Raw genomic sequence first — 27,642 nt, 5'->3', positions numbered from 1 at the left:
CTGCACTGTAAGACATGCTTGATAAAGACCCACAGGGTCGAAACGTTGCTGTCTGCTGTTTTATGGCTTAAATAAAGTTTCGATTTTTGGATTACACCCGGATGGAGCGCTGTCACTTTTTTACTTTGAACCATGTGGAAGACTTCTTGGTTCTGCCTGTCATCACACTGGGACACTATATCCTTTGTCTGCCATCCAACCCACAACATCCTCGCACTTGTCTGAGTTTGTTAGTGGTGTAGTGCACTGACAAAATTTTGACAGGCACCTAGAATGAGATACTGTCACATTCGGATCTGTCACACAGCCTTGGCGGGCGCCACCACATCCACGTCCCTTAACTTCACCCAACAGATAATGATTTGCTATTTTTTGAACCAATAGAAAATTATGATTTTTTTTCAATTGTCTTGCTGACACACTCCAAATGCAGAGTAATGATGATTATTGTACCTGCCAATTTGTTGCATATGGGCAGCACGGTGGCGCAGTGGTTAGCACAGCAGCCTTGCAGCGCTGGGGTCCTGGGTTCTAATCCCACCCAAGACAACATCTGCAAAGAGTTTGTATGTTCTCTCCGTGTTTGCGTGGGTTTCCTCCGGGCACTCCGGTTTCCTCCCACATTCCAAAGACATACTGATAGGGATTCTAGATTGTGAGCCCCATCAGGGACAGCGATGATAATGTGTGCAAAAACTGTAAAGCGCTGCGGAATATGTTAGCGCTATATAAAAATAAAAAATAAAGATTATTATTTGTTACATACTATTATCTGTACCTGGATTGCACCAGTCTCACAACTGCTAGACAAATATTAGGTATTTTAAGTGGAAACTACCACAGAGCTGCAGCATGTACTTGCAATGATGAGAACACCCAGATGCCTGCCTGCCTTTCACCCACCCTCCCTCCTATTAAATCTTTCCCTACTAAATCCCCACCTAACAAACAACTAATGTTGACAATGTTCAGCTCTGGTTTTTGGAATAAATAATGCTCACTGTAACCTCCTATCACTTTCCCTATGCTTCGTTCACTGTGCCTACAGTGAAACTATGCCCTCCCTACACTGTTTCCAGCTGCAATGTGTGCAAGATGGCGCTGGCAGCCTTTAAATAGTCCCTCTGACGCTGGAAGGCCAGCCAATCACAGTAATGCCACATTAAAGATGGCACCAGCATTACTGTGATTGGCAAGCAAGCTCTGCATGTTCACTGACTGCAAGTAAAGATCCCAACATGCTGGGCGGGTCACTCGAATATACTGAGGTGAATACCTAATTACGAGTAAAGAATAGCCCAAACACTGTATTATTTGTGCAAGTAACGAATAGTGTCAAATGTATTCGCTCATCACTAGCTATCAGCTTTATTACACACAGCATCAGCAGACTCAGGAAAATTACAGGTAAATAGTCATGTTTGCATATTTCAGCAGGCTTTGCACCAATCGCACAACTGCTAGATAAATATACGGTATTTAGTTAACCAATAGCACTGTAATTTTCTATTTATATTGCCTTTGTTACACATGTAAACAGCAGGTTCAGGAAAATTACTGGTAAATAGTAACGTTTGCATCTCAGCAGGCTGTGCACCAGTCGCTGAATTGCTAGATAAAGATATGATATTTATTTAACCAATAGCAGAGGAAAATTAGTGGCACTGGTAAATAGTGACGTTTGCGTATCTCTGCAGGCTTTGCACAAGTCGCTCAACTGCTAGATAAATATACACTATTTATTTAGCCAATAGAAATTTTTTTATATCTCCTTTATGACACACACCAACCGCAGACTCAAGGAAATTCCTGGTAAATAGTGACGTTTGCATATCTATGCAGGCTTTGCACCAGTCGCTGTTAGGGGTCGAGTTCCCGCCTCTGCACAGGGGGAATTTCAGGCCGTCTCCGCTGCGGTCTCCCATTCTTCTCCTGCCGCAGTGGAGTCTGCTCAGCGGTGACGTCGGTCCCAGCGTCTTGCTCAGTCTCACTCTGTACAAAGAGTTACTGCTGCTTTTCCTGCTTCTGCCATTGAAGTCAGTGTTGGGCAGCGGCGAGCAGATGCTTTTGGGACTAAGTCCTACTTTTCTCTTTCTGAGCATGCCCAGGGCAAGATCTCCCATTGGAGATCGAGGGTCACATGCTCAGGTACTGCAGCACATCCCATTGGTCCTCCAGGAAGGTCCTGAAAGTGCAAAACTTCGGTAGCAGCTTCCCATTGGTCCTTTATTGGAAGGTCCTGAACGTGCTGCAACTATATAAGCTGCGCATGACCGCACAGCCATGCGCTAGTATTGACTTGATATAATGTGTGTGTGTAGATGGATGTATGTCGATGGATGAATGCTCCTAAATCATTCCCATTCCTAGTGTTGTTGACTGTTCGTGAATGATGGTAGCTATCTAGTGCCCGACTAAGCCATCAGCACGAAACACACATTACAGCGTCTAGTTGCTGTGACCGCCAGTGCAGCGCCGTGCGCTTTCTCAGCGCTTTCCTGACCCAAGTCTGGGTGGTTAGTGGCATCCGCTAGTGTGGCACAGTATACACTTCTGTGCATAATAGTTACCTCTAATACCCCAATTGTGGTGGCGATCGCAAGAGGTCTACACTAACTCTAATCCTGTGTCCTTGGATAGAGTTCTGTGGTTCCTTGCTTACGCTCTCTGTGCGGTACTGCGACCCTGTGACTTAACAGGGAACGCTTCCTTCACACAGGGTGAAGTTTACCCGTGTGTGTAATCACATTGTACCGCCATATAGTGCCGCCATTCACTTAGCAGCAGGTTTTCACCTGCATGGTGGACCTCGGACTGCGAACGCACCTAATACCATTACATCTTTAACTTAGTGCATTCCGCCAGTCCTAACAGTCGCACAACTGCTAGATAAATATACCGCATTTATTTATCCAATAGAAAATTGATATTTTTTTATATTGCCTTTATGACACATGCAAACAGCAGACTCAAGAAAATTATTGGCACTTGTAAATATTGATGTTTACATATCTCAGCAGGCTTTTCCCCAGTCTCACAATGCTAAATAAAGATACGCTATTTATTTAACCAATAGAATTTTTTCTTTTATATCGCCTTTATGACACATGCCAAAAGCAGAGTAGGGGAAATTATTGGCACTGGTAAATAATTACGTTTGCATATCTCTGCAGGCTTTGCGCAAGTCACACAACTGCTAGATAAATATTATCTATTTCTGCAATAGACAAGGAATATTATTTAGTAATTAGCTTTTAAAAAAAGATGTATAGTATATGCTAAGAAAATACAAAGCTGCACTCTGGATTGTTTAGCATGGTAAATCTAGAAAATTGGAACTTCATTACTACCATAGAATATTGGTTAAGTCTTTTATTATGTGCCTATGGAATTTTGGAAAATTGGAAATGTGACATTGCTGTAAGAAAATTTACAGTAAAAAGAAAGTACTTAGCACATAAATTGCCCAATGTATATGAGCCCAACTGCTATGTCAATGCATACCTTATAGTTGGGTCCCTGTCCTCTTGGACTAAAAACCCTACAATATATAGGGCTGGAAGGAACCAGCTAGTTAAAGCCACCTGAATCTGATGAAATTGGGAGTGTGAGTGCACGTCACATAAGTTTGCTACAAACAGAAAAAACTGACCAGCACATCCCAAAAATAAAAAATTATTAAATTTGTATATCGCCTTTATGACACACGCCAGTAGCAGACTCAAGGAAATTACTGGTAAATAGTGATTTTGCATAGCTCAGCAGGCTTTGCGCCAGTTGCACAACTGCTAGATAAATATTAGCTATTTCGGCAATAGGCGAGAAATATTATTTAGCAATTAGCTTTTAAAAAAGATTTTTAGCATATGCTGGCACTGTCAATTACCTGTGAAAAAAGTGGTTTAGTATATGCTGGTAAGCAGGAATATTATGTAGCTCCAAAAATATTTGCTTAGTATATGCTGGTACTAAGTAATATTATTTGGCTCTAAAATGAGCTACTTTGTATATTATGGTCCAAAATATGAAACCCTGCCTCTCTCCCAAATCTCAGAGATCTGCAGCATGTATTTGCAATGCATATCACCCAGGTGCCTGCATTTCCTCATATTCTCATATTAAATCTCTCCCTACACTATTTTCACCTAACAGTGAACTAATCTTCACTCTCAGTAGCTCTTAAAAGAGCTTTTTGGAATCATAAATTCTCCCTATACACTGCTTTCACTCTCCCAACACTCACACTGTGCTCTCACTACGTGGTTTCCGGCTGTAAGGTGGGCAAGATGGCGCCAGCAGGGATTAGATATCCCCTATGATTCTGTAAGGCCATCCAATCATAGCAATGACACTCCAAGGATGGCGCTGGCATTACTGTGATTGGCAAGCCAGCCCAGCATGTTCATTGGCTGCAAATAGGGCGCCAAACATGTTGGGCAGTTTACTCGAATATACCGAAGCAAATAGCAAATTACTCACCGAGTTACTAATAGCACAAAAACAATACAGTATTATCCGTGCGAGTAACGAATAGTGCTGAATGTATTCGCTCATCACTAATCAGCTCACTATGTACAGTACATGAAGGACATGTCCTCATATTCCAGGCTTGTGTTTTGAGGCTTGTAGATACTGCACTCACAGCAGTCATATATCAGAAGCAGTGGACAATTATCTTCTTATATTTATTGATGCATGTGTATATTACCACCTGATAAATGAGAAAGGCTTAGAATGCAGAATAAATATCACCATCAGGACATTGTGCTACTGAACCAATGTACTGTATCTAAACTCATGAACCTGTCAGGTGATTCATGCTACACAGACTGTGGACAGAATGAATCACAGCCTGGCTACATGCTATCAACCAGGGCTTTTTCCTACACCCGGCCCAGGACCCCCCAGCTTCTGCCCTTGGTAAGTGTCTGCCGGCCCCTTATGCTATTATATTCGTTCTACCTCTGGTTACCGCACATGAAGGGCTTCTTTTCTGCTAAGTCAAACTTACCTGGCCATATCTTACTGCACACGCACCTTATGATAGAATGGATTGCTAGGCACTGAGGGGCAAATGCTGTTGGTGGTTCCTGGTAACCCTGGTATTGTGTCTGCACATGTATCACTTTATTTGATCTCTTTTCTTGTAAATTATCTGTGTGAATCATATGCTATGTGAACTTTCAATAAACTTTGGATTTTACCCTTTTACCTAAAAAAAACTCGTTTCTCCTTGAAAGTATGTCTTGTTGAGTGGGTATACCTTCCTTGTTGAATGGGCTAACTGTAGCCCTTAATGTTGACAGAATTATGTCAAAGAGGTTTTTGTGGCTACTTGCTATCAACCAGGTATATTAATCTCTGAAACACTCTGATATTTCAGAGACAATATACTTGAAGACCAGACTAGTCAGGCTCAGTCCCTTGCTGGCAATTCCCAGCACCTGCTCCAGGGAAGTGACATGTCTCTCCCTATGCATACGTGAGGGCTAGACCTGTCCGTTATCTGCAGCAGCACTAGTAAGAGGCAGCCGATGCCATACTAGTCCAGTCTCTGGCTAATGTCCCCACTGGATCTTTGTATATGTTTTCTGAAACACCCAGAGAGTTTCAGTGAATAAGGGTATGTTTCTACGTGCAGGAAACGCTGCGTGTCTGATGCTGCATAGAGCCGCAGCGTCAGACACGCAGCATCCAGATGTTACAGCACAGTGGAGGGGATTTAATGAAATCCCGTCTCCACTATGCATGGTAACACGCACGCAGCGGCCCTGCGACTCCGGACATGCTGCGCATCTTTTCAGATCGCAGCATGTCCGTATATCTTGCGGCGACGCTGCGTCGCCGCAAGATATAGCACAGGGCCCTATGCGATGGGTGCGATGATGTCGGATGTGTGCTGTGAACACATCCGGCATCATCGCGTCCCAGAAGGGGGCGGGGCTTACCGCAGAGCGGCAAAGCCGCTCCGACGATACCGCCTGCCATCCTGAAAGTGGACACATACCCTTATATGTCTCGCTGCAATCATGCAGTCAGAATTGCCTGACAGGTACACGTCAGTATGAACCACAGGCAGCATGTGTCATACACTTCCTGTATGATTTTATCTATGTATTGTTGACTGCAGTGCTGTGGGGTTTCAGAGAAAAACATACTTGTAAAAGCCGGCTGGGATCAAAGCCACAGGGGTGAATCGTTGAAAAAGCAAGACCCCAGCGGCTTCCTTCTTCCTGCTGCCAATGACTGACAGGTTTCTCCCTATACACACATGCAGGGAGAGATCTGTCACTCCAGGGGAGCAAACGGGGAGAAGCCGCCAGAGACCAGCCTTTTTGAATAGTCTCCCATGCGGCTCGGTCCCTGGCAACCCTAACAGCATGTTTTTGTCTGAAACTGCAGTTTTTCAGAGTCAAACATACCTGGATGAGATCATACAGCCAGGGCCTGATACATGCTGCCTGTGGATCCTGCAGCATGTATCTGTTACCTGTGAGAGGCAGAGCCAGGGCCGTAGTCATGGCCGAGAACATACGTGTAGTCGTGCCCTGGTCTCCCATCACATGAAAACAGTACTCATTGTTCTGCAACGTCAGGGTCTCCTCTGCATTTCTGTAGGCTCCCTCTAGGCAGCTTTGCAGAAATCGAGACACAGTCCATTTCAACTTTTAAATGAACAACTTTACTGGTTTCCTTACACAGCACATCCATATTCATTACAGCATCATCAACAGGTTCCATTATGCACACTTCTTTCTCTTTCCCTGTACTCCTTTCCTTGTCATATGACACGTGCCCGGGTCAGACTGTATCATACAGTTCCTCAATGTCCTCCCTGTCCAGACTTACTTCTCCTGGGGGTTCACTCAGACATTTCACACCGGATTTGAGGGAATCTGCCCATGCTATAAGCTGCCACATGGTGAGCGATCTGCCCATCTGTACTGCCATGTTATTCCTTTCAGCTCCAGTTCTCACTAAACGCTGTCACTGCTGCGGTCCTGTTTTTTTTTTGGCCTGCTGCTGGTCTGGTCTGCTGGCCCTGGATGGCTGGGCTTCTTTCTTGGCAATATTTCATGGCCACTAGGTTGTCTTGGGCATTAAGCCCGTCTGGACAATCAGGGCACTCAGGTCCTCCTGAGCTGTTCAGCTCCCAGGCTTCACTGATCTCAAAACAGGAAGCTCTCTTTCTTATTCCACAGTGGTCCCTCCTATAGTAATCTATGTACAATGTGTGGACTAACTAGAGACTGTCGGCACTCCATCTTGTGGACTACATGGGTACAGCACTTTCCCTATGTCAGAACCATTATAGCAAGACAAGTGTATGCATTTATTCATATGCAAATTGCCTCTTCTGAGAAAATTTATTCAAATATACGCAAAGGGAATATTTACATTAAGATGGGAGTGGAGTATTACACGGTCCCAGAATACCCCTTACATACCCTTTAAATTCACTGGGCTAATTGAGCAGCAGTACACATCATGGGACAAGATGCACAGTAAGGCCGGGATCACACATGCAAGAAACACGTCCGTGTCTCGCATGTGAAATCCAAGCTCTGGCGCCAGCACTCCAGAGCGGAGCGTGCGGCTCCGGCCTTAGACACATGATAGGCTTACAGTATCTAAGTCTTCTGAGACTGTTCCGTTGCATCCATGCTATTGTACACATAATTCTATGGGTATCTATCTATTCTTATCATGTGTGATACTGCCTGCTGCTCTTGTGTATTCAATATACAACATGTGTAATTTTGTCTGCTAAGCTACTGTATCTAATCCTGTCATTTGTAATATTGTCTGTGATGGTGTATAAATTCCCAACAGAATACATATTATCCTATTCAGTGTTCCCGATTGCAAGAACATAATATAGTCAGTATTCTTCTCTAGCTTTGGGCTAGTCGCCTATTGAATACTACAGCTTAGGCTCTGGTCACACCTGTGTTTTGTAAATCCATCCATCTCTCTGTTTTGTTCTCATTGTGTCCATTATTTTTCCTGAAAAAGTAAAAAAATACAGGGCAATATGTATTCTGTTTCTCTGTTCATAGAATGGAACAGAGAAACATAATGACAAAAGATGGGTGTGAATAGAGCCTGTTAAATTTGTGAAAATGAGAAGACTGTCCAAACAAGTTGGAAAAATGCTGCTTACATAAAATACCTATTAGTGCCAAATATATAGTTTGTGGCTTTAGTACAAAGATCACTGAATAAATATGCATGATTATACTTACAATTATACTGCTGTGCAAATCTCTATATATACGTTATACAGTGACTTGCAAAAGTATTCAGCCTCTTGGCTTTTTACTTATTTTGTAACATTAGAACTTGTGTTTTAAATATTTTTGTAATCTAATTTGTGTGTGAGGCATCAGCACTAAATGGTCTATGTTGGTGAAGTGAAGTGAAAAAAATATAGGCATGAATTACATTTATGGGATCAAATAACTAAAAATTGTTATGTGCATATGCATTCACCCTTTTGCTATAAAGCACCTAAAAATATTTGGTTTAAACAATTACCTTCATAAGTCACATGCTTAGTGAAAGGAAGTCCACTTTTGTGCAATCTAATGTGCACATGTAGGAAGTCCGAATCTCCTGGCAGAACTGCAGCTGCGGATTTGCTGCGGTTTTTATGCGGATTTTGTGTGGTTTTTATGCAGAATTGATGCGGATTTTGTGCGGTTTTTGCCACTGCGGATTTTTATCATGGAGGGGTGCAGAAACGCTGCAGATCCGCACAAAAGAAGTGACATGCACTTCTTTGAAATCCGCAGCAATTCCGCACTGATTTTTCTGCACCATCTGCACAGCTTTTTTTTTGGCCCATTGATTTACATTGTACTGTACATCACAGAGCGGATATGCAGCGTTTCTGCGCGGAAAAATCCACTGCGGATCCGCAGCAAATCCGCATCATGTGCACATAGCCTAAGTTAAGTGTCACATGGACTGTCAGTATATACACACCTTTTCTGCAAGGCCACAGTGGTTGCAACACCATTAAGCAAAAGGCATCTCTAACCAAACATCATAAAGACCAAGGAGATCCCAAACAAGTCAGGAACAAAGTTGTTGAGAAGTACAAGTCAGCATTCGGTTATAAAAAAAAAAAAAACACAATTTTTGATGATCCCACTGATCACCAGCAAAGAACATGGTACCACAACAAACCTACCTGCCAAGAGAGTGCAGCCCACCAAAAGTCTCAGTCCTGGCAAGAAGGCCTTAATCAGAGTGGATGCACCAAGAACAAAGGTAACCCTGTAGCTGCAGAGTTCCAATGCAAAGACTGGAGTATCTGTCCATGTGCCACAATAAGACACACACTGCATAGAAGTGGCCTTTATGGAAAGATTGGCAAGCCTTTACTTACACACAAAAATTGTAAGGCTTGTTTTGAGTTTGACAAAAGACGTAGGAGACTCTCCAAATATATGGATGATGGTGCTGTGGTCGTCACCAAATTAAAGTCTATGCCTGGCACTAATCCAATACAGCTCATCACCCCAGACACCACCCCCACAGTAAAACATGGTGGCAGCATCATGTTGTGGGGATGTTTTTTGCCAGCAGAGACAGGAAAAATGATCTGAGTCAAGGGGAAGATGGATGGGGCGAAATTCAGGGATATTCTTGAGCAAAACCTGTTTCAGTCTGTCAGTGATTGGAAACTAGGACGGGGGTTCACCATTCAAGAAGACAATGACCCAAAGCATACTGCTAAAGCAACATTCAAGTGGTTTAATGGGAAATGTGTAAATGTTTTGGAGTGACCTAGTTAAAGCCCAAACCTTAATCCAATTAAATATTTGTGGCCAGACTTGAAGTTTGCTGTTCATCAGAGGAATCCATTTGAATTTGAAATTTGAATGAGCTGGAGCAGTTTTTGCCTTGAGGAATGGGAAAAGATACTAGCAGCAATAAGAGGAAATCTTATAGAGATTTATCCAAAGTTTCTTGCAGCTGTAATTGCTACAAGCGGAGGCTCTACAAAGTGCTAACGTTAGCGGGATGAATAGCTATACACACTGAAGTTTTCAGTTATTTTTACCTACGTTATTTATTGTTTGTTTCACACAAAAATAGCTCACAGTTGTAGGCATGTTCTTTACATGAAGTGATGCAAACCTTAAAAAACAACAATAAAATTCCAGGTTGCGAGATAGGAAAACATGAAAAATGCCAAGAGGGTGAATACTTTTGTAAACCACTGTATGTTTATATATATATAATTAATTATAATGTCGACCCAGGAATAAACATTTTTTTAATGCAATATTATAACAGACGGTTAAATATTGGCTGGGTGAGCAGCCAGCAGGTTCATTCATTGTGCATTCAGATTGAGTGGTAGATATATAGGATATACCCAAGCCCAAATTTAAAATCTCTATTTTTCAACTTTGATTATTGGGACAAAAGAGTGGCATTGTCCTACAATTTGCAGCAGAGCTCCTAAATTACACTAGCACCAGTGAGTTCATTCATACTTACTAAATATTATAATATTATACAGTGCCTTGCAAAAGTATTCGGCCCCCCTGGAACATTTCAACCTTTTCCCACATATCATGCTTCAAACATAAAGATATCAAATATAAATTTTTGGTGAAGAATCAACAACAAGTGGAACACAATTGTGAAGTTGAGCGAAATTTATTGGTTATTTTAAATTTTTGTGGAAATTCAAAAACTGAAAAGTGTGGCGTGAAATATTATTCGGCCCCTTTACTTTCAGCAAACTCACTCCAGAAGTTCATTGTGGATCTCTGAATGATCCAATGTTGTCATAAATGCTTAATGATGATAAATATAATCCACCTGTGTGTAATCAAGTCTCCGTATAAATGCACCTGCTCTGTGATAGTCTCAGGGTTCTGTTTGAAGCACAAAGAGCATCATGAAGACCAAGGAACACAAGAGGCAGGTCCGTGATACTGTTGTGGAGAAGTTTAATGCCAGATTTGGATACAAAATGATTACTAAGCTTTAAACATCCCAAGGAGCACTGTGCAAGCGATCATATTAAAATGGAAGGAGTATCATACCACTGCAAATCTACCAAGACCCTCTAAACTTTCATCTCAAGCAAGGAGAAGACTGATCAGAGATGCAGCCAAGAGGCCCATGATCACTCTGGATGAATTGCAGAGATCTACAACTGAGGTAGGACAGTCTGTCCATAGGATAACAATCAGTCGTACCCTGCACAAATCTGGCCTTTATGGAAGAGGGGCAAGAAGAAAGCCGTTTCTCAAAGATATCCATAAAAAGTGTCGTTTAAAGTTTGCAACAAGCCCATGGGAGACACACCAAACATGTGGAAGAAGGTGCTCTGGTCAGATGAAACAAAAAAAATGAACTTTTTGGCAACAATGCCAAACGATGTTTGGCATAAAGGCAACACAGCTTATCACCCTGAACACACTATCCCCACTGTCAAACATGGTGGTGGCAGCATCATGGTTTGGGCCTGCTTTTCTTATTTTCTTCAGCAGGGAAGATGGTTAAAATTGATGGGAAGATGGATGGAGTCAAATACAGGACCATTCTTGAAGAAAACCTGTTGGAGTCTGCAAAAGACCTGAGACTGGGACAGAGATTTGTCTTCCAACAAGACAATGATCCCAAACATAAAGCAAAATCTACAATAGAATGGTTTACAAATAAACATATCCAGGTGTTAGAATGGCCAAGTCAAAGTCCAGACCTCAATCCAATCGAGAATCTGTGGAAAGAGGAGAAAAATGCTGTTCACAAACGATCTCCATCAAAACTCACTGAGCTCGAGCTGTTTGCCAATGAAGAATGGGTAAGAATTTCAGTCTCTTGATGTACAAAACTGATAGCGACATGCCCCAAGCGACTTGCAGCTGTAATCGCAGCAAAAGGTGGCGCAGCAAAGTATTAAGTTAAAGGGGCCGAATAATATTGCACGCCCCACATTTCAGTTTTTGAATTTCCACAAAAATTTAAAATAATTAATAAATTTTGTTCAACTTCACAATTGTGCTCAACTTGTTGTTTATTCTTCACCAAAAATTTACATTTGGTATCTTTATGTTTGAAGCATGATATGTGGGAAAAGGTTGAAAAGTTCCAGGGGGCCGAATACTTTCGCAAGGCACTGTATATAATAATATTATATTATGACTAGTTATTATAGAGGAATATGGGAAATATATGAATATATTTCATATATTTTCTTCTCACATTACTCTATAACACAACAACACCTAAAAACAGAACTGAGAATCATCACCAATCCACACTATGGGGGTGCAGGCTTCCAGATCCCAAACCTAGTTGGACCTAAATTTACAGACTTCTTTTAAAAAAAAAAAAAATAGGCAGGTTTGCAGGCAGTCATCTGTGAAAAAATAGTGTCTTATTTATCCATGGACACAACGTTTCAGCCCAGTGCCATTTTCAACTTTGAGAGAGAAAGTTGTTTTGCTAAAGTCACTAGCTAAACTTTATTATAAGTATTAATTCACTCAGAAACATTTTTCATGACCACAAAACATCAGTGAAACATGTGTCGGGTTTGTATATACAGTTGAAACCAGAAGTTTAAAAAACACTATATAAAAAGACACATATGAATGTTTTTTTCAATATCTGACATGAAATCAGAATAATCCTTTCCCATTTTAAGTCAATTAGGATTATTATAATTATCAGCATTTGCCAAATGCCAGAATAATGAAAGAGAGGGAATGTTTTAAGGCATTTTTATTACTTACTAGTGATGAGGGAGCATGCTCGCCACTACTCGCTACTTGCCCGAGCATCTCACTCCTCGAGATGCTCGGAGCTTGCCGAGTATTTCCGAGGTTGCTCGGCGGAAGCTTGGGTCCCCTCCCTACTTGTTTGACACTCTAATGAACATGCAGGGATTGTCTGACACACACACACTGTAATGCCGCAGCCATGTTAGTTGTGGCATTACAGTGATTGGCTGGCCGCTCAGCGTCATCAGGTCTATATCAGACCTGCTGTCGCCATGCTCGTCACAGTCTACTCCGGAATCAGGCAGTGTAGGGAGAGATGCTGCAGAACTAAGCATAGATTTGTTTGTTTCTTAGTTAGTGTGGGTCTACAACAATATATTATACACATATCCATCTCAACTAACAGTCCTTCTGAGGACTAATCCAGCTGCATAGATATCAGTGCTAGGCAGAAAGGCAGTATATGTGGCAGACTGCAGTACATATACACCATGTTCCAAATTATTATGCAAATTACATTTTTCTCGGATTTTCCTAAATGACAGTCAGTCTAATAAAAGTCATCACCCGTTAGAGTATACATCAAATTTTATTGTTTTAAACAACTGAAAATGCTCATTTGTGGAATTTGCAGCATTAGGAGGTCACACTCACTGAACAAAAATACTATTTAACTCCAAAACATCCTAACAGGCTAAGTTACATGTTAACATAGGAACCCTACTTTGATATCACCTTCACAATTCTTGCATCTATCGAACTTGTGAGTTTTTGGAGAGTTTCTGCTTGTATTTCTTTATATGACGTCAGAATAGCCTCCCAGAGCTGCTGTTTTGATTTGAACTGCCTCCCACCCTCATAGATCTATTGCTTGATGATACTCCAAAGGTTCTCTATAGGGTTGAGGTCAGGGGAAGATGGTGGCCACACCATGAGTTTATCTCCTTTTATGCCCATAGCAGCCAATGACTCAGAGGTATTCTTTGCAGCATGACATGGGGCATTGTAATGTATGAAGATGATTTTGCTCCTGAAGACACGTTTCTGCTTTTAGACCATGGAAGAAAGTTGTCAGTCAGAAACTCTATATACTTTGCAGAGGTCATTTTCACACCTTCAGGAACCATAAAGGGCTACCAGCTATTTCCCCTGATTCAGGCCCAAAACATGACTCCTCCACCTCCTGGCTGATGTCACAGCCTTGTTGGAACATGGTGGCCATCCACCAACCATCCACTACTCCATCCATCTGGACCATCCAGGGTTGCTCGACACTCATCAGTAAACAAGACTGTTTGAAAATTAGTCTTTATGTATGTCTGGGCCCACTGCAACCATTTCTGCTTGCGAACACATTCGTTCATAGTATAATGTTCATAGTATAATGATCACTCTTAAGTTTTTGTGAAATATCTAATGTTTTTATATCTTGTCCAAGACATTCCACTATTTAACGCTTTTCAGCAGGAGAGAGAGCCTTTTTATTTCCCATATTGCTGGAAACCTGTGGCCTGCTTAATAATGTGGAACATCATTTTTAAGTAGTTTTCCTTTAATTAGAATCACCTGGAAAGCTAATTATCACATGTGTTTAAGATTGTTTTCAGTGATCCATTGAGCCCTGAGACACAATACCATCAACAAGTTTATTTGAAAAACAAAACAATTAAATCTTTTTGACACTTAAATCCAATTTTCATAATAATTTTAACACAGTGTAGCAAGAGGTTCCATTCAAGTTCTGTCTGCTGCTTCTGCTGTTACAGATATTTCTAGACAAAGCCCCAGGTATCATGGGTCCAGAATATATTTTTTATCTTAATCCTGATTGCTTAAAAAGCAATCCAGAGAACACCGTTTTTCTGCTCCATTCGCTTGTTGCCACTGCAGAATACAGCCATATCCATTCCATATTACAACGCTAAAAATCCATCTATTTAAAACTGTGGTTTGTCCATCACACAGATCACATATAAGTGCGATGAAAATTCTGCCATTTCTGGCCTCCATTTCAATTTTATTGCAGTGTGTTAGCGAAGTTATTGACACCAGTTTACTGTTAAAAATATTTGCTTCCAGGCCAGCTATTTAAAACTGTGCTTTGTCCGTCACACGGACATATTGGTGCGCTCAAAATTCTGCCATTTCTGGCCTCCATTTAAATTTTATTGCAGTGTGTTAGAAAATTTGTTGACACCAGTTTGCTGTTAAAAATAGTTACCCACAGGCCAGCTATTTAACGCTGTGGTTTGTCCGTCACACTGATCATATATAAGAGCACTCAGAATTCTGCCATTTGTAGTGAACGTGGAAAATATTGTCCTCCATCTAAAATGGGCAAGGACGTGGCAAAGGATGGGGAATTGGATGTGATGGTGCAAGCAGAGGCCGAGGCCGTAGCCAAGCGGAAATTGTGCCAAAACAAACATCCACATCTTCTCGCCCGACCTTCCTGTCCCAATTACTAGGGGACCGCAGCACACCACTATTGAACCCAGAGCAGTGTCAAAATGTTGTTGGTTGGATAGCAGATAATGCTTTCAGTCTCTTTGCCACCTCCACCACCACCCTGTCTTCCACATGGTTAAGTCTCAGTAACCGTGAATGTGGACCGCATATTCCTCACCCTGATCCTCCATCCTCCCACCCGGAGACAACTGATCCCACACTTGGACATTCTGAAGAGCTGTTCAGTTTTCCATTTAAAGATTCGGGCCTTTTGCCCTGTCCACTTGAAGCGGGGCAAGATGAGATTGCATGTAGCGATGCCCAAATATTTGAGCAGCCACAGTCACATGAAGACTACGGTGGGAAAGTGTCACATGAGTTGGACGATGATGAGATACAATTGCCAGTAAGTCAGGAGGAGGACCAGGGTGCGGAATCTGGAAGACAAGGTGGTGAATGATATAGTAGCTGACCCAACCTGGCAAGAGGACATGCAGAGGGAGAACAGCAGCACACGGGGGGAGGGAGGCATAGCAACACAACAGACAGGAAGAAGCAGTATGTTGGCCACGTACAGAAGGTGGACAACTGTTCCACGTAACACCAACACTACAAAGTTGCCAGTCCAACTGTCAGGTCTTCCCAAGTTTTGTTGTTCTTTAAAGACTTTGCCGATAACCCCAAACAAGCTATTTGCACCACCTGCCAGGCCAGCATCAGCAGGGGTAGGAAAACTACCAGCTTAACCACACCAGCATGATCATGCTGCCTTTACTGTGACCCTCGCATTCTCAAAATTTTGGGTGACAGTCATTACTGGTTGGTGACACAGGAGGGGTAGCAAAACTACCAGCCTGACTACCAACAGCATGATGAGGCACTTGGCAGCAAAGCACCCGACTTTGTGGGCCGCACCCCAGGGTCCAGGAACAGTGTCTGCAGGTGACACCACTGCATCTTCCACTCTTGTGCATGCAAGCCAATCCCCTGTCCATGGTGCATGCGAAGATGCCTCCTGCCCTGCACCTGTTGCACACACTTAACTAGCATAATCAGCAAGCACTTCCACATCCTTGTCCCAGCGCATCATTCAGTTGTCCATACCCCAGTCCTTGGAACGCAAGAGCAAATACGCAGCCAACACCATACAGGCCATGTAGGAAGATGGACTGGACCGGTCGTGCTTCTCTTGTGCCGGTCCCGGAACCATTGGGACTGTCACCATTGTTGCAGGGGGAAATCATTTAAACCTAGACGGACCTTTGCACTTGTCTGAAGGGGGCATGACAGACATAAAAGGTGCTGTGTGCGGGAAAAGGGGAGACTATGTGGGAAGGCAGAGTGCACAACAGAAGACAGTTAACTCTCGCTCCGTGAGACAACATCGCAGCACCGACCCTCACTGCCTTACCCTACCTCGCTTCCCTGCTTACTGTGAGAGAATTGACTGTGTGCCTTCACCTAGCTATAACACTGAATTTATCGTGAGTGCCGTTCCTCAGTCTAACGCGGGTGCGTGGCCCACTGCTGAACCGGATGATCAGCCAGAGCAGTCTGGCTTACATCCTGCCTCTACCAGCACTCTGGCAGATATACAGACTGTGTCATGACCTATATGTTGCTCCGTCCCCGCAGAACCTCGCTCAAGAGAACCCTGACAAACCGCTTCCTTCAGTATACAGTGCCTCGGTTTCCTTCAGGACCAAGTCAGGGACTTCACGTTCTTTCTATGGCGCTACCGTGGGAGTACAAACTTTCACCGCCCTGAAAACTTCAGACTGATAAGTTTGCCTGTTGTTTAGCCAACTGTTTCATTACCGTTGTTTATGCATTTCGCTTTCACCCCCCTTTATCACTAATATTCTCCCTGTGTGGAGTATCCCCTGTAATAAACCCCTTAACTCTTTTTCTGCCTCTTGCTTATCACTGCATCCTGTGTTCCTGCGATTTCTACAGCCATACTACTAAATTCCCACATTTTGCGGCTGCTTGTGCTCGAAATGTTGCCTTTTAGGCTTGTGGAGACTGAAGCTTTCCGCTTCCTGATGGCGGCGGTTGTTCCTTGGTACTCGTTCCCCAGCCACAACTATTTCTCCCGGTGTGCCATCCCTGCATCACACAAGCACGTGTCCCACAACATTAGCTGTGCCCCCAACAATGCAGTTACTGGGAAAGTCCACCTAACCACGGACACGTGGACAAGTGCTTGTGGGTAGAGACGGTACATCTCACTGATGGCACACTGGTTAACATAGTGGAAGCCGGGGCCCAGTCAGACCTGAGGATGGAACACATCCTCCTGATGCCGAGGATTGCTTGCCCTATGTCAATCATGGTTGCCCCCACAGTCTACAGCTCCTGCACCTCCTCCTCCTCCGACTGCTCCTCCTCTTCATCCTCTATCTCTGAAATGACCACATCAGTCCCAAGCTGAAAGCACTGCAGCACTGCCTCAGCCAAGTTGCAACAGGCTGTCCTGAAGCTAATATGCTTAGGTGACAAACCTCACAATGTTGAATAGTTGTGGACAGCTCTGAAAGAGCAGGCAGATCTGTGGCTGACACCGCTGAACCTAAAGCCAGGCATGGTCTTGTTTGACAATGGCTGGAACTGGCTCTGAGGTGAGGCAAGCTCACACACGTACCATGCCTGGCCCATGTGCTTAACCTCATGGTTCAGCGGTTTCTCAAAACCTACCCAGAGCAGCTGGATCTGCTTGTCAAAGTACGCCGCCTGTGTGCCCATTTTAGAAAGTCAGCTACAGCTTCTGCCACCTTTGCCGTGCTTCAGCAGCATTTGCAGCTTCCGGTTCACCGACTGTTGTGTGATGTCCACACACATTGGAACTGTACACTACAAATGTTGGGAAGGATTTGTGAGCAGAAGAGGGCAGTTGTTGACTACCAGCATCAATATGGCCGGTGGTATTCAGTTCAGACTCCAAACATAAGACCTCAGGAGTGGACATGGATGTCAGACATATGTACCGTCCTCTAAAACGTTGAGGACACCACCAAGATGGTAAGCTATGATGATGCCATAATTAGCATCACCATCCCACTTCTCTGTGTTCTGAAATGCTATCTGCTCACAGCCAAAGAGGATGCATTGCAGGCAGAGCACGATGAGATGGAGCAAGGAACCATACAGGGTGATACACACCACACACCCCAGCCACATCTCATCCCAACATGGATTGGATGACAATGAGGAAGAGGAGAAGGAGGAAGAACAGGAGCTAGTTTCATGAGCTATAGACGATACTACCTGCACAACTGTCATACTGTCTGTTCAGCGTGGTTGGCCTGAGGACAGGGAGGAAGAGAAGGAGGAGAGCATGGTCAGTCATGGTGAGGACATGGAAGTCTTGCCTGTTAGCAGTTTGGCATGCATGGTTGAGTTTGTTACGCTGCCTTTCCTGTTACCCATGCATTCTCAAAATTTTGGGTGACAGTCATTACTGGTTGGTGACACTTCTAGACCCACTGTACAAGGAGAACTTTCTATCTTTTATTCCCGAGGCAGACAGGTCTACTAAAATGGGGCAGTAGCAGAAGGCCCTTGTTGCGGAATTATTAAAAAAACTCCCATCTGAAAACGCTGGAGGCAGAGGTCACAGATCATTGGACAAGCAAGGAGTGCACTTCTGCTTATTTCCGAACGTTATTGGTGGCCGATCTTACGCAAGGATATCACGGATTTCGTTTCTTCCTGTCCGTCTTGTGCACAGAACAAGACTCCGAAATAGCTTCCGACCGGTCAGTTACATCCTTTGCCCTTACCATCTGCACTCTGGCAGCATATTGCAATCGATTTCACCACTAATCTTCCAGTGTCTTCCGGGTGTGCTGTTAACTGGGTGGTTGTGGATTCCTTTTCCAAGATGGCTCATTTCACTCCACTGTCCAGACTTCTATGGGCTCCAGTGCTTACAGAAAACTTTCCATATATTTTCCACCTTCATGGTCTCCCACTCCATATTTTCTTGGATAGAGGCGTTCAGTTTACTTCTCGTTTCTGGAGGGCCACCACCCTCAATCCAATGGTCAGGTAGAGTGGGTGTTAGGGTTGGCAGATTGCAATAAATAGATTTAATGAGGAAGTGTAATTGCAACCCGGGGTCCATCGTGCAGAAATGTAAAACTGCAGCTATTGTGAACAATGGCAGAGAATGCAGTGAGCGATTGCTTGCTCACACTGAGTTAAAAGTCACTCAGTGAGCAGCATATGAAGTATTGTCACTCGCACACAGTAACGAAGCTGACGCTCTGCAATAGAGCCGTGTCACTCGCACACAGCAACGAAAGATATGACGCTAGACACGATCCCTGTTAACTTCACAGAGGATCGAAGCCCACCAATGGAGCTGGTAGCAACAGTGGTCAGACAGTCAGTAACAGCCCTCAAACAACTCCTCTCTGGAGGTGCCGGAATTCTAGTGGCTATATGCCAGCCCTGAATCCATACAAACAAACTCCTCTCTGGAGGTGCCGGAATTCTAGCAGCTATCAGCCAACCCTGAGCACATGTTGACACAGACCACACCGTTGCAAACTACACTCACACATGATATTAGATTGATACTAGCACACCGACATGAGCCTCTGAAAATCTTTTATATGTGCAGCTCAAGTCCAGTCGGACAGGACCTTGCCCGTGGACCAATCCGGAGCTGCCACATCACCAGAGCAGCTGACGACCTACCATCAATGAGACGTCGCCACATCACGATCATGCTCAGTAGGGTGATTTCTGGACAGTCTCCAGAGTGTTCACTCATTGCTGACTACTGCTGGTTACCATAGGCTTGGCTGAAGAGCCAGCAGTGACCAGAGAAATAGCACGAGCCTGAGCAAGACGCCTATGCCGCATGCCGCAGATGAAGGCAAAACTTGGGATCTACCCTGTGCAGAGAAAGAATCCCAGCGCCTAACAGCAGGTCAATCAGATCCTGACCAATTTCCTGCTACACTTCTTCAATACTCAGCACAATGACTGAGCCGAACTCCTCCCTTGGGCCGAATTCTCATACAACAATCATGTAAGTGAATCTTCTGCCAAATATCAGGTTTTTGTGGTCTACGGTCATCATCCTAATACTCCACTCCCTGTTTCTACTACCTTCGATATTCTGGCTGCTGGATCCTTCATCAAGGGTTTTTCTAAAATCTGGGAAGATGTCAAGACATCCTTACTGAAGTCTTCTGCACGGATTAAGAGACATGCAGACAAGAGATGCCTGGATCCGCCTTTGCTTTGTCCTGGGGACAAGGTCTGACTGTAGTCTAAGTACATCCATATCAAGGTATCCTCGCATAAACTAGGCACTCGCTTCATCATTTCATTCAAGGTTCTGAATCAGATTAATCTGGTAGACTAAAGCTCAAACTCCCAGCCTCTTTACGGATCCCCAATTCTTTTCATGTGTGCACACAGGAGCCCAGGCAGCATGCAGGGGCCCTAGGCAATGCACAGAGGGGCAGAGACAGCACATAGGACCCCAGAGAGCGCACGGGGGGGCAGAGACAGAATGCAAGGGTGGAGAGACAGGATGCAGGGCCCCTGTATGCTGTCTGGGACCCCCCATGCGATGTCTGGGACCCCTGTGCGATGTCTGGGGCCCCGTTTTAGAGTATCACTCAATCCTGTGCGATGTCTGAGGCCCCTGTGTGATGTCTGGGGCCCCTGCACGATATGTGATATCAGGGGCCCTTATGTGATGTATGAGGCCACAGTGCACTGCTTAGGGCCCCTGTGCGCTGCCAGGGGCTCCCGTTCACTGTCTCTGCCCCCCGTGTGTTGCCTGGGGCTCCTCTGTGCTGCATGGAGCCCCCGTGTGCTGCCTGGGGCATGGTGCGCAGCCTGGGGCCCCACATGCTGCCTGGCACCCCGTTCGCTGTCTCTGCCCCTCCGTGTGTTGCCTGGAGCCCCTGTGCACTGACTGGGGCCCTGTGCACTGCCTGGGGCCTGTGTGCTGCCTGGAGCCCTGTGCACTGCTTGGGGCCCCGTGTGCTGCCTGGGATCCCATACGCTGTCTCAGCCCCCTGTGCTACCTGGGGCCCCTGTGTGCTGCCTGGGGCCTCTGTGTGCTACCAGGGGCCCCGTGTGCTGCCCTGGGCCCAGTGCACTGCCTGGGGCCCCGGTGTACTGCCTCGGTTCCCGTTTGCTGTCTCTGCCCCCCTGTACGCTGCCCAGAGCCCCGCTCTTGAGTAAATCACTCAATCCTGTGCAATGTCTGGGGCCCCTGTGCGATGTCTGGGGCCCATGTGTGATGTCAAGGGCCCCTTGCGCTGTCTGGGGCCCCATGCGCTGTTTCTGCCCTCTGTACGCTGCCTGGGGCCCCTGTGCACTGACTGGGGCCCAGTTATTAAGTATATCCAACACATGAAGATGGAAACTCCCTTGACTTGGTCTTCTCCCGACTTTGCTCAGTGGATGATTTCACAAACTCCCCTCTCCCGCTCTCTGACCACAACCTTCTTTCATTCTCTATCAAGAACTGCCATCCTGCTCAGGTCACCCCCACTTTCCACACTTATAGAAACATACAGGCCATTAACACCCAGAAACTTATGAAGAACTTGCAGTCCTCATTGGCCCCTATCTCCTCCATCTCATGTCCTGATTCTGCATTGAAGCATTACAATGAAACCCTGCAAAGTGCTCTGGATGAAGCTGCTCCTCCTATACATAAAACAACTCGGCACAGACGGCAACAACCATGGCACACGCTGCAAACACGTTTCCTGCAGCGGTGCTCCAGGTGCGCAGAACGTCTGTGGAGAAAATCTAATCTACCCGAAGATTTCATCCATTATAAGTTCATGCTAAAGACATACAATTCTGCCCTTCACCTCTCCAAACAAACCTACTTCAACACCCTCATCACCTCCCTGTCCAATAACCCTAAACGTCTCTTTGACACGTTCCAGTCCCTACTCAACCCAAGAGAGCAGGCCCCAACCACGGATCTCCGTGCTGACGATCTGGCCAATTACTTCAAAGAAAAAATTGACCACATTCGACAGGAAATCATCTCCCAATCTCTTCATACCATGCACTGTCCTCCCTCCCCCACTGCATCTAGTTCACTCTCTGACTTTGAAGCAGTTACAGAAGAAGAAGTAAGCAGGCTCCTTGCATCTTCTCGCCCGACCACTTGCACCAGTGACCCCATTCCATCACATCTCCTCCAGTCCCTTTCCCCGGCTGTCACCTCTCACCTAACAAAAATATTCAACCTTTCCCTCACTTCCGGTATTTTTCCCTCCTCATTTAAGCATGCCATCATACATCCATTACTTAAAAAACCATCCCTCGATCAAAACTGTGCCGCTAATTATAGACCTGTCTCTAATCTTCCCTTCATCTCTAAACTCCTCGAACGCCTGGTCCACTCCCGTCTTACCCGCTATCTCTCAGATAACTCTCTTCTCGACCCTCTTCAATCTGGCTTCCGCTCTTTACACTCTACTGAAACTGCCCTCACTAAAGTCTCTAATGACCTACTAACAGCTAAATCTAATGGTCACTACTCCATGCTAATTCTCTTGGATCTCTCTGCAGCATTCGACACTGTGGATCATCAGCTCCTCCTCACTATGCTCCGCTCCATCGGCCTCAAGGACACCGTTCTCTCCTGGTTCTCCTCCTATCTCTCTGACCGATCCTTCACTGTATGTTTTGCTGGTTCCTCCTCCTCTCACCTTCCCCTTACTGTTGGGGTTCCTCAAGGATCAGTCCTAGGCCCCCTACTCTTCTCGTTGTATACTGCCCCTATTGGACAAACAATCAGTAGATTTGGTTTCCAGTACCATCTCTATGCTGACAACACCCAATTATACACTTCTTCTCCTGATATCACACCGACCTTTTTAGAAAACACCAGTGATTGTCTTACCGCTGTCTCTAACATCATGTCCTCCCTCTATCTGAAACTAAACCTGTCAAAAACTGAACTCCTCGTGTTCTCTCCCTCTACTAACCTACCTTTGCCTGACATTGCCATCTCCGTATGCGGTTCCACCATTACTCCAAAGCAACATGCCCGCTGCCTTGGGGTCATCCTTGATTCTGACCTTTCATTCACCCCCTACATCCGATCACTGGCTCGCTCTTCTTACCTGCATCTCAAAAACATTTCTAGAATTCGCCCTTTTCTTACTTTCGACTCTGCAAAAACTCTGACTGTTTCACTTATTCATTCTCGTCTGGACTATTGTAACTCTCTACTAATCGGCCTCCCTCTTGCAAAACTCTCCCCGCTCCAATCTGTCCTGAATGCTGCAGCCAGGATCATATTCCTCACCAACCGTTACACCGATGCCTCTACCCTGTGCCAGTCATTACACTGGCTACCCATCCACTCCAGAATCCAGTACAAAACTACTACCCTCATCCACAAAGCACTCCATGGCTCAGCACCACCCTACATCTCCTCCCTGGTATCAGTCTACCACCCTACCCGTGCCCTCCGCTCCGCTAATGACCTCAGGTTAGCATCCTCAATAATCAGAACCTCCCACTCCCGTCTCCAAGACTTTACACGTGCTGCGCCGATTCTTTGGAATGCACTACCTAGGTTAATACGATTAATCCCCAATCCCCACAGTTTTAAGCGTGCCCTAAAAACTCATTTGTTCAGACTGGCCTACCGCCTCAATGCATTAACCTAACGATCCCTGTGTGGCCTATTCATAATTAAAAAAAAAAAAAAAAAGGTTCCTCGCATCATGTTCTCATACACTTTATGCAGTATTAGCCCTCTGTGTCTGTACTGCTACATACTTAGGCAGGTAACTGGTTCATGCAGCTTTACATGAACACCTGAGCCTTACACTATAGCTGGTCCGAATAACTAAAGCAATTGTTACCATCCACCTCTCGTGTCTCCCCTTTTCCCCATAGTTTGTAAGCTTGCGAGCAGGGCCCTCATTCCTCCTGGTATCTGTTTTGAACTGTGATTTCTGTTATGCTGTAATGTCTATTGTCTGTACAAGTCCCCTCTATAATTTGTAAAGCGCTGCGGAATATGTTGGCGCTATATAAATAAAAATTATTATTATTATTATAATGGTTCCCAAAAGCATGAAAAATCATGCTACAGCAGCTGGGGTATATTCTGGCCCAGAGGGGTATAAACTGGCCTAGTCCAATCTATACCCCGAGCTATAGTTTGGCCTAGGCCAGAATATACCCGGGGTATAATGTGGCCTACCCCGGGTATATTCTGGGTGGGGGGTTAATCTGGCTTGTTACACCGGGCTTCATGAGGAACCAAAGTTGGCGATGGAGGCATCCCTTGTAGGCTCGCAATGTGCTGTAATTTCAGGTTGTTCGTCTGCTGCTGCTGAAACTCCTGCAATTTCTGGTGCTGTGCCTGACATGATCATCTGCTTTAGTGTCTTCTCTATTTTGTCAGCAGGCCTGGACTATAGTGTTGCAGGCTTTTTTACCAACATGCAATTTTCTTCAGGTATGTCTCAATTTATGTTACCCACATTCTCCACCATATGTAGAGCAGCAATGTTTCCCCCTGTGAATTTTAGTGAGACAGTGACCCAAGCAAGTTAAGTAAATGTCCTTTATTATTCAAATGCTGCATATGAGTCGCCCACCAGGGCCGTGGGGTACCCAGTACCGGTTCCGGTGTTCACAGGGTTGGATGTCAAGGTGGCGACCCGGTCCGTGGCCCTGGGTGCCCATGTCAAAGGGAAAGTCTTTAAAGGGATTCGGTGAATAGAGTTTATGCTTGTGACGCCACCTGTGGTATTCGGTTAGTGGGGACCAACGCTGCTTTAAGGGGTCCTCTGGGGTGATGTTATGGCAGCTAGATGGTATAACTTTCCACAGGTGAAGTGTATCCCCAGGGCTCCCGGTGTGTAGATGGAAGATGGTGAATGGCGCAGTGAAGAATGAGGACACAGGTGTGCAGTCTCTTTACCTGGTTTACTGAAGACTTCAGGCAGCCACACTCCAGGGTACCAGATCACAGGATAGGCAGGGTCCGGCTGGCTTGGAAACGAATCCAGAGTCCCCTTTACCAGGTGGAGTTAAAAGCCTTCCTCTAGCACGGTGGTGTTGTAGTCCCTTACTACCTATGGCTTCAGATAAGGTCCTGACAGTTCTTCTCTCTGTCCTCTATATAGGATTGGACAATACCTGCATGATCGGTAACTTGAACATTTTTACAAGGACTCTAGCACGCCCCAGGCTCTATGTGTTACTGTGTCTCAGGTGTGTGTGGCAGACAGGTAACATGCAGTTCAGCTGTCCTGCCGGTCTGCTGTAAGTCATAGAGTCCCTTACAACCTCGGTGGTCCAGCTACCAGTTATCTGTGCCTCAGAGGCAGACTGCTCTTAGCGGGTCTCCCCTGTTACTCTCCTGCACGCTCACTGAACAATGTTCGGCTTTCTGTATGTCTCTTTCCAGGAGCTGTAGTACTTCTGACTACATGGCCCCTTCAGACACTCTATGTCGGTCTGCTCTCTCCTGTCTCTCACTTTCTGAACTCTCCTTTCCCTGGAGAACAGAATGTCTTTATAGGGGAGTTCACCTTAAACAGGTAAACAGGTTTAGAGCTCCCCCTTCTGGCCTGGAGTGTGAACATGTTGTATGCATTGTGATTACCTGATAAAAGATCTCCTTCATCGCTTCCAAACATAACATCACTCTCCCCATGAGGAAAGCAATGCCACTGTGATGACCAGGACCATGGGGCGCCACCCCTCCCCCCCCCCCGTTAAATCGAGTACTCCCGGATTGGGAAAAGAAGAACAACAATTACAGGTTAAGTAATGCAAACATTTTTAATAACTTTCGAACAATTATAAACTTTGGCTTCCCATTATAGGAGGTACTGTAGGCTTAAAAGTTGACAAAAACAAGTTTATTAGTGAACATCTGGTCTTATACCAGGGTGTCCTTGTTTATAAATGAAAGTACCGAGGTGAGGGACCCATCATAAACCCCCAACGTAGGTCTTTGGCGGGTTACAAGGCATATCCAGACCCAGGGTTCGCCACGCCAGATGGTTTTGCTTCGGGTCTGTGAAGAAACAAGCAAACAAGGCCTTACTCACGTTGGCAATGTGGGTAGAACCAGGGTGCACCTTGAGCGTGCCAACTATGTACAAATACAGTTTTTAAGTAATTCACTGTCCATTACCCTATTGTCCATTTTAAACCTGTAAAAAAGATAAGCAAGCAATTCAAGCAATTAACAGTAAATATTGACATTTTTAGTCCCTGTAACGAGCTGGATTTGGCCCTTGGTGCTACGGGTAGACCTATGCAGTACAGGGATTGCTAGTGACCTAGCGGGGTTTACTGTCCTCATTAGGGTTGAGCAACTTTTACTTTTTTGGGGTCGAGTCGGGTTTCGCGAAATCCGACTATCTCAAAAGTCGAGTCGAGTGAAATCGGCTGATTATCGCGAAAAGTCGGGGATCGACCGAAACACGAAACCCAATGCAAGTCAATGGGGGAGCATAGTCGGCAGTGAGTGGAGGCCATGAAAACACCTACAGTGCCCATTTTAATGGCAAAAACATCCATTCTTGGTACTGAAGCTTATCAATCTTAATTTACCTTATAATAATAGTTGGGCATTGGACATTGGGGGTCATTTGGCTAAAGTTGTGGGGGGGTATGGCTGGGTCAAGTATTTAGTGGGCCCAGGAAACGTGGACCACGTCACGGCAGTGGAGCAGGGAGAGGTAAGTATTTCAACTTTGCAAGTGCTGTGATCCTGAGCAAGCAGGGGGGCCCACTCGTTCGCATTGGCACTGGCATAGGGCCCCTCAAAGTACGGCGGTGTGTTAGCACGGCGGGGGCGCCTCCCATTGGCAGCGACACTTTTGCGTACTATGAGGGGCCCTGTGCCAGTGACGTCGCCAACGAGTATCCCCCCCCACCTGATGAAGGAACCTGCACTTTCATCTGCACCTTCCTCTTTTTCCCCTTGTAAGGTGGTATAGTATGCGGGAAGGGGAACCTCACTTTCAGCATTGTCAGAATCTGGCTGTGTAGCGTGCACGGGGAATGTAGCGGTCTGGGTCAATGTACCAGCAGAGTCATCTAGCACTGGCTGGGCAATGGGCAGGATGAGGAGGAAACACAGATATAGGCCCAAATATAAAAGTAGGCTAAAAGCAGTTCAAAATTGGTAACAGGACTAATCAGGCGGCATTGCTTTGTTCAGTGGAGGACAACTGTAATGAGAGGCTGACACAGTGAGTAGGCCCAAATCAGTAAGTAGTCTAAATGCAGTTCAAAATTGGTAACAGTAGTAAACAGGCGGCACTGCTTTGTTCAGTGGAGGAGAACAGCAAGGAGCGGCAGACACCGTTAGTAGGCCCAGACCAACTAGTAGGCCAAATGCAGTGTAATATTAACAAGTTCTTAACGAGAGCCTGAAGATCGAAGTTCAGGACAGGAA

At 45.2% G+C, this 27,642-nt stretch overlaps 1 protein-coding gene across 1 annotated transcript in view; it reads left to right on the top strand.

Moving 5' to 3' along the window:
• Nucleotides 1-27,642, top strand: part of JAK3 (Janus kinase 3) — a 475,730-nt gene that overhangs the window by 425,483 nt on the left and 22,605 nt on the right. The gene's annotated exons all lie outside the window — the stretch shown is intronic.

The sequence above is a fragment of the Ranitomeya imitator genome, chromosome 1, assembly GCF_032444005.1.
Source record: "Ranitomeya imitator isolate aRanImi1 chromosome 1, aRanImi1.pri, whole genome shotgun sequence".
NCBI lineage: Eukaryota > Metazoa > Chordata > Amphibia > Anura > Dendrobatidae > Ranitomeya > Ranitomeya imitator.
The sequence above is the reverse complement of the archived record's forward strand: the minus strand, read 5'-3'. Positions and strand labels throughout refer to the sequence as shown.